The 7,917-nt window shown below is 35.8% G+C and overlaps 1 long non-coding RNA gene across 5 annotated transcripts; it reads left to right on the top strand.

The window, feature by feature from the left end:
• The first annotated feature begins 3,964 nt into the window (after positions 1–3,964).
• On the top strand, positions 3,965–7,198 carry LOC113350309. Of its 5 annotated transcripts, none has more exons than XR_003360745.1 (8): positions 3,965–4,264; positions 4,551–4,653; positions 4,802–4,837; positions 4,951–5,026; positions 5,486–5,876; positions 6,356–6,462; positions 6,557–6,725; positions 6,807–7,198. It is a non-coding gene; the product is annotated as an uncharacterized LOC113350309 (long non-coding RNA). The 5 variants fall into 5 exon arrangements; XR_003360742.1 differs by having other exon boundaries at positions 6,089–6,462; XR_003360743.1 differs by having other exon boundaries at positions 5,486–6,462; positions 6,811–7,198.
• The last annotated feature ends 719 nt before the right edge of the window (positions 7,199–7,917 follow it).

The following is a 7,917-nucleotide window of genomic DNA, read 5'->3' as shown; positions in this document are numbered from 1 at the left end:
AAAATAAACACAAGATTTCCAAAACCTTGATTTACATCTAAAGGGAAATCAAATCTGTGTTTTGTGCATACAAAAATCGAATTGTATCAATCATGTTGTTGTATCTTCTAAAGAGAGCCTTGGGTTCTGCTAGAATATTTACGAGAAGAATTCCTAAAGACAATCGGTGTCGTGCTAGGAGTTTTTGCTGAAGAAGGTATTACATCTAGTCCGAATAGGTAGTAGGAAATTGGTGTAACAACTTATAATCAGTGTGTGTTTATTCTGGACTAGGTCCCTGGGTTTTTCTACATTTGCGGTTTCCTCGTTAATAAAATTCTGGTGTCTGTGTTACTTCTTTTCTGCATTATATTTTTTTATATAATTGAAATATCACAGGTTGTACGTAAGGTCAATCAATTGTGAATCCTACCTTTGGGTTGTTGATAAAATTGATTGACACTTGGATATTGGTTTTTGATACCGTACAAGTTATTTCTTATATTCAATCGGGCTCGCAAATCCCTATTTGTTTGATCGCAGATTGAATTGAGAAATTGAGATATAACTCTTTGATATACTTTTCTTAAGATTGAGTCTGACTGTCTAGTTGATTCTCTTGAAAGTATATTGGATTTAGTCCATACAGATTGCCAAACGAATTATTGGGTGTGGTAGTTAGACCCCCCGCTTTTTCAATTGGTATCAGAGCAGGCAAACACGCTAAGACCTCATAAGTCTGTGTTTGTAGCAATCTGATTCTATGGATAGAAGTGCTATCTCTATACACGTACCTCCAGTCTTCGATGACACGAACTATTTATGGTGGAAAATTGTTATGCGCTCTTTTATTCAAGCGCGAGATTTTCAATCATGGGTTTGTATTGTTAATGGCTATAATCCTCCATTAGTTACAGTAGACGGTGTAACTGTTGCAAAGGATATTGGTGATTACGATGATCTTGAGATTCTTGCTGCAAAGCGAAATTCTGATGGATTAAATGCTATCATCCATGCCATTACCCCAGATCTTCAGCACCACGTGACTAAGTGTAATAAGTCTAAATATGCTTGGGGTATCTTAGAAACCGTATTCGAAGGAATTGCCGCAGAGAAAGAAGCAAGGCTTCAAAATCTAGCTTCTGACTGGGAAAACCTTCGCATGCCTGATGATGAAACCTTTGATGAGTTTAATCACAAAGTGTCTGAAATTGTTAATGCATCTTTTGCATTGGGTAAGACTATTCCTGAAAAGGACATTGTGATGAAAATTCTCAGGTCTCTACCATCAAGACACGAGTCTAAGAAACATGCCATTGAAAAAGCAAACGATCTTTCTACACTCTCCAGAAATACTCTTGTTGGAAAGTTAAAGATCTTTGACAATGAACACGCATCTAGAAAAGAGGTGATTTCTCTTAAAGATCCATACAATTCTGAATCCTCTAAGGATAAATCTGGTTTGCCAGATACTAAGGATGTTACTTCACGAAAATTTAGAAAATTCTTGAGAGATAGGAAAAAGAGTTTTACTAAAGTTACAACATCTCCTAATGATGATGTACAATGCTATAATTTTCGTGGTTTCGGGCTCTTGTCTTCAGTATGTCCTAGCTGGAGCCGTAGACAATCGGCATATGCAGCTGCTTTGCCTACTCTTGATGATGGACCTGAATATTATAATCCCCAAGAGTACGCAGGCGAGGTTGCATTAGCGTCTGAAAAAATTCTTTCGGATACTGATTCTGATTCTGATGAAGAAGTGTTCCATGTTGATCCAGTTGCTAATAATCTTCTTAAAGAATGTCTTCAGAAACTCTCGGAAACTGAAAGCACCATTTTCAGTGGGAAAGTTAAATATGACAGACTTCGTAGTCGGAATAAAGACTTGCAAGACCAACTTGATTCTAGTTGTGCAAGAGATTATCTCAACGAAATACGAAAGGTTAAAGAAGAAATTGCCGAAGGTCGAGATCGGTGAATTACTCTTCAAGCAAAGGTAGATAACTTGGAGAATATTGAGATGAACTTGTTATTTGTTTCGGAACGAGAAAATCTCAGTGTTAAATATGAATCATCCAAGAATGATCTAGTTATTGCACTCGAAAAGGTCAAAAGTTTGGAAGAAGAAAACTCGAGCTTAAAAGAGAGTTTGTCTAGAAATAGCAGCTCAGAAAAATTAACCTCGATATTGGGAGCATGTATAATTCATCGTGATACACGAGGATTGGGCTATGAAGGAATAGACGCTCCTGGTATTTGCAAAGAGGTAAAATTTGTCAAAGCTAAAGATTCTTCTAAACCAAACTTTCCACGGTTGACAAAAGTAAAGTATCTCTACCAACTGCCGATGACGAAAAGAAGAAATTCTGTCAAGCTCCAAAGCAAGCGCATACTCATTCAGGTAACTCTAAACATAACTTTTTCCATTCTACTAAACATTGTTTTTATTGTGGAAAGCCAGGTCATTTGCAGAGGAATTGCGGATATCTTAAACGAGATAAAACCAGATCTGATTCTATTAAGATGACAAGATCTGATGTTCCAAATTGGAGAAAAACTGAGTCTCATAATTTCAGTTCTTCTAGTATTCCCTCCAAGCAATTTCATAATTATATTGGGTAGAAAAAGAAATACGTTGCTCCAAAAGCTACTCAGAAATGGGTACCAAAGAAGATCGATAAAGCAACGAGTACTATTAATAAGGATCTCCCAGACAAGAGTTCGACAAGGGAATACATCTTAAAAAAGGTATGAAACAATTATTGAAAGTTTCCATGAAGTTGTTAAATTCCTAGAGTCCGTGCATGATTTTGTTTCGAATACCTGTCGTGAGCAAGATTTTGTTCACATCAACACAACCTGATTGTATTGAAAATGCATCCTCACCAAGAAGCCCTAGTAAATGCGGTGAGGATTGCAAAAGAATTTGGGCGCACATATTGTGTTGGGTAATTTTTGAGGATATGGAACAATTTATTGTTTCGAGCTGAGTCTATCTCGCTTATTTATTTCTCGAAATATGTGTTGGTAAGCTTTCACTTTAGCCAAGTTCATCTTTACCCAGTGACGAAAGTCATGACAAGTTTCAATCACTTTGAAAATTGCTTACTTTGACGGAAAATAGTTTGTGAATAACAACTATAGAATATCAACGTCCTCTAAGAATGTTTCAATGATTGAAATGAGAGTTTAGATTATATAACCATTGGAGGATATAAGCATTGTTGTGGAAACACATATATGTATAAGTCCTTATTCCTTGAACCGAAGTTTGCGAACTTTGTTGATCAAGAGAACCGGAATTGTGGCGTGAGCTAAGTCCGTGAACCCAGTCCGACCCGAGGATATAAGCATTGTTGTGGAAACACATATATGTATAAGTTCTCGACCCGAGAAATTCTGCTGGAGTTTCTGAACTCCGTCCGGGAACTTAAGTCCGCGAACCTAGTCTGCGAACTTGAGTTGGTTATATCTAAAGACGATCTTTTGTGAACTTATATTTTTATAAACTAAGGAATGCAAATTGCAAACCATGGCTATAAACTTCATGAATCGATTCGAGTGAATCAAATCGTTTTTGCTTCAATTGTGTCTTGTGTAGTTACAGAAGATTTCCTTGGAATTGAACACTAGTGGAAAATGGGCTATCTGAGATATAATGAAACGACACAAATTAAATATTAGGATTTAACTAGACAGAGAAAATGTGGTTGACTAAAGTCAAATTATCGTTTTGTTGGGACCTTTGTTGACTTAGACAACGGCACTTCTTACTTTGTGGCTGACTAAAGTCAAGACGTGGCTGTGTCAAGACATTCGTTGACTAATATAACGACATTGCATATACTATTGTTTCTATTATAATTATATTTTATTGTATGGTTAAGATTACTCTTCTTTTTGATGGATGGCTGGATAGGAAGACTCAGTCTTCTCCCTACTATTTGACTAGATAAACAAACCTTATCACTTCCCATTTTTTCCTTTGACTTTCTCTCTCTCCCGTTTTATTTCTTCATTCTCTCCCTCTTCTTCTGCTAATCCTAGATCTGTTGAAACCCAACGAAATCTATCAAAAACTCAGAAGCTATTTCTCTGAAGACTTATCTATAGATCAAAACCCATCTTTCAGAGATCAAACTCAATCTTCACTAACCTAAAATTCGTTTGCAGCCCTAGATATGTGATTTTCCCCTTCATAAACTCTAGCAAAATAAACTATTTTCTCTATTTTTACATTTGAAATTTATCCAATCCAATGAGATGAGTTTATCAAGTACAGGTGCAGTGTGTAAAAACCCCAATTCGTTTTTTCTCTACCCTAATTCGTTTTTTTTCTAGGGATTTTGTGAGTCCGGCTTTTTCTTATCGAGTAAAATTTCTTTGAGAATATGCAATTTTTATGTTTCTTTATTGGATATCATGGAGTTTTGATGCATGGGTTTGTTTATAATTTCAATTTAGTTGATTGAGTTTTGAATTTTGTTACTGTATAATCACATCTGGCTGTATTGGTTTCTAGGTTTTACTTCAGTGATTAATTTGATTTTGATTTTTACATTTTACAGCCTTCCTATATGTCATTTATGATCAAGAAGAACCTCGGTGAAAAGATTAGATAAAGCAGATCCATCACTAATCGGATCCGTATGAAACTGATAACCCTGTCAGGTTTGTGTTTTTCTTTATCTTTCAATCTCATGTTACAGTAAGATCTGTTCACGTTTATATTTTTTTTTCCTTAAAGAGACTGATAACACCATATCATGTCAAGATTAGATCCTATTTTAATTTTGGCTTTGTTTTTGTTTTTCTGCAGCTTATGTATGTTTATGCATCAACATCTCCAGAGATGGTAAGTAATCTTTCTGTTATCTAATTGTGTTTCATGTAGTTTGTCTTTTGACTTGTTCACTGAGAGATGTTGGAGAGTTATGTCTAATGGTGTCCATGGTTTGGCATATTCAGGAAATGAAGATGGAAAGAATTTTTTTCTTGAGGAATTGATTATTCCTTCAAAGTGAAGATGGGGTATACCACCAAAGTAAGCAGGGGAATATTATTTCATGGATTAATTTATTGAATGAAGTTGTTAGTTGATTTTAATGTAGTATCTTGGTTTAGTAATTCATGTTTTTAAGCTGGTTTGTGCATTTGAACTATGATCCAATCTTTATCCTATTAAAGGAGAATATAAGTCCTCTATCTTTATGTCAAGCAACAGGTCCTTTGATGCTAATCTGTTGCAATTACTTCATATTGGTAGTTAACATTGTAGCTTTGCAGTTCAGACAATTTATAGCTTTTATCACATGCTTGGTGTGTTTTGGTTTTAAACTCTGCTTATATCTGGAACCTGCAGGCTCATATACTTTAGTAACTTGTTTACCACTTACTATTGTGTGATGTGCATTACATGAATATGAACTAATCTTGGAATTATTTTTCGACGCATTCTTTTTTGAAGAACTAATTCTTTTTTTTTTTTTGATTCGTGGCATAGGCTTAGACCTGCCCCTTGACAGTTCTGAAGCCACTGAGCCTACGCGTCAACTCTCAACATCTCTTACGTTTCTTTTGTATCCTTCAACTCTCAACTGTTGTCCTGTTGTAGTAATTTAGTTGGGTGCAAATGTAGCTTTAAACTGCAGTGAGTAAGGGATCAAAGTTGAAGAATCCAGTAGAGTACATGGCTTACAGAGTTTAAGCCCAACTTTTGTTCTTTTTGACAACGTCACTCAACATTCTAGTTGCCAAACTTTTCCATGGCTTACAGAGTTTAAGCCCAAAGTGAGCAAAAGCACCACGAAGGCGTAGAAAACAACCCAGCTAAACTTGATATGCTTATTGGACTTCCTTTGTTTCTTCTTGTACGCATATATGAGAATGATGAGGTACATAGCGACATAGACGAATAAAATTTTGGTATTGCTAATTTGATAGTTTAGTTTCGTAGTGGCTGGTCTGTCATACCGCAGTTTCAGTTTTCTTGACTTTCGTCAGTACTCGTGAACTTTTGATTTCAGTGAGGGCTTGAGTTATTTGTCTGCAATAAAATCTTGTGGGTTGTTCTATATTCCTCTTTATGTTTTTCAAATGAGCGCAGGGCAGTTGGTCTTTAGTCTTCACAAATCCTCTAAAATAATGGGACAATAGCCAACATATAGAAGAGCAATTCTGACACTTCCAGAAATTAAACACAAAGGGAAGATTCAGTGGCTTATATATTTAACTTGTTTAACCTGCGTACGTTGTACATTAAAATGATCTAGTTGGCTAAGATTCAGTGGCTTATATCTTTACCTTGTTAACCTGTGTATAATGTGCCGCACATTAAAATGATCTAATGGTGTCTATGGTTCTGCATACACAGGAAACAAAGATGTATGTATTATTGGTGATGCACGTCCACCAATGGGTGGATTTTTTGGTAGCGTATAATCAACTGTGGGACACTAAGCTCGGATCAGTAACTATTAGGTACTCTTCTATTATCTGTAATTAAATTTTGAATTTCGAAGAAGCTGGAAATTCTATGAAAGTTGTCTGAGATAGTCGTGTGATCAATTTGCAGGTGCGCTCTTAAAAGGGTGCATGATCTAACACTTACGGAAAAGATCTTCTTTGGTAGTGTTGTTAGTGCAAATTCAGGCCATGCTCCTGCTTCACAAGCACCATTAGGTGCATGGTTACCTAATACTGTAATCTGCACTACCACTAACAAAGTTTGGGCATGAAGAAGGGTGAGATACAAACACTTTTATTAGTAAGTTCTCATGAAAATCTCTGCTCTAAGTTCATCTCACCTGTTTTTTTTTTTCTAGTCAGCAATATGATAAGATCACGTTTTATGGAACATGTCAACGTTGTTGACCCCATACGTCACTCGGGCGTATTTGGCATATGTGATCAGTTATACGGATCAAGTCTCTCAAGATTGTGGAAGCCACCCTGGTTAGCCAGTGAAGGGCGCAACGAGCACATAAGTCCAATGGAGGCACAAGGCATTGGATAAGCATAAATTATTTATTATTAGGGATAATACATTTATTTAGGTATTTTATTATATTTTAAGTATTTAACTATTTTATTTAGAGTTTATATTTGTTTAGAATACTATTTTATAAGTAGTATTGTTTTCTTATTTTCCAAGTAATGTAGCCTATAAAGAGGCCTTATTAATTGGTTAATGATAACAAAAAAATTATTAAGCAAATTGCTATCCCTTGATTTATTTATTTCTTTGAATCACGACCTTTTGAGCTTGAGCTGCTGGCCGTCGGTTAAAAAAACAAATCGTTTCTTATCGATTGGTATCAGAGCAAGGTCGTTCCTATCCCAACTTCAGAACCACAATCACCATCAACCACGAAAATCATCCATCACCCCATCCTCATCGTATTCACAAAACAAAAAAAGAAAAACGTGGAAATACTGTTCACCCCATCCTCATCGTATTCACAAAACAAAAAAAGAAAAACGTGGAAATACTGTTCGCCTCCAACAAATTGCGACAACAGTCGGTATTGATATTTAGCATCATCAAGATCTTTCTCTGTGCTAGTTGCTGCGTGGATCCAAAGTGTCATTACGTTTCAGATGTTACGAGTTATTGTTGGGTGAGTTTTTAGTTGAGGTTTACTTCTCGGTTCAACTGTCATACATGCATAACAGTCAAGCATCATCATATATATATATATATCACCGCCACTCATTATACCATTGAAGCCCTTTTTAAGATAAATCATCTTTAGTTTCATATCACCTCATATAATCACAATCACTTAGTAAACCCTAGGTTCATAACTCCTTATCACCGCCGTCCATATCAATTTCCAAAAGTTAAACCATATCGAGTCCCAGTAGTTTATAACCATCCATATTTGCATAGGTACCAACCAGTACGCACTTCATCTTAATTCTAAACCATATTCA

Source organism: Papaver somniferum, chromosome 2 (genome assembly GCF_003573695.1).
Source record: "Papaver somniferum cultivar HN1 chromosome 2, ASM357369v1, whole genome shotgun sequence".
Taxonomy (NCBI): domain Eukaryota; kingdom Viridiplantae; phylum Streptophyta; class Magnoliopsida; order Ranunculales; family Papaveraceae; genus Papaver; species Papaver somniferum.
This window is presented reverse-complemented; position numbering and strand designations above follow the sequence as displayed.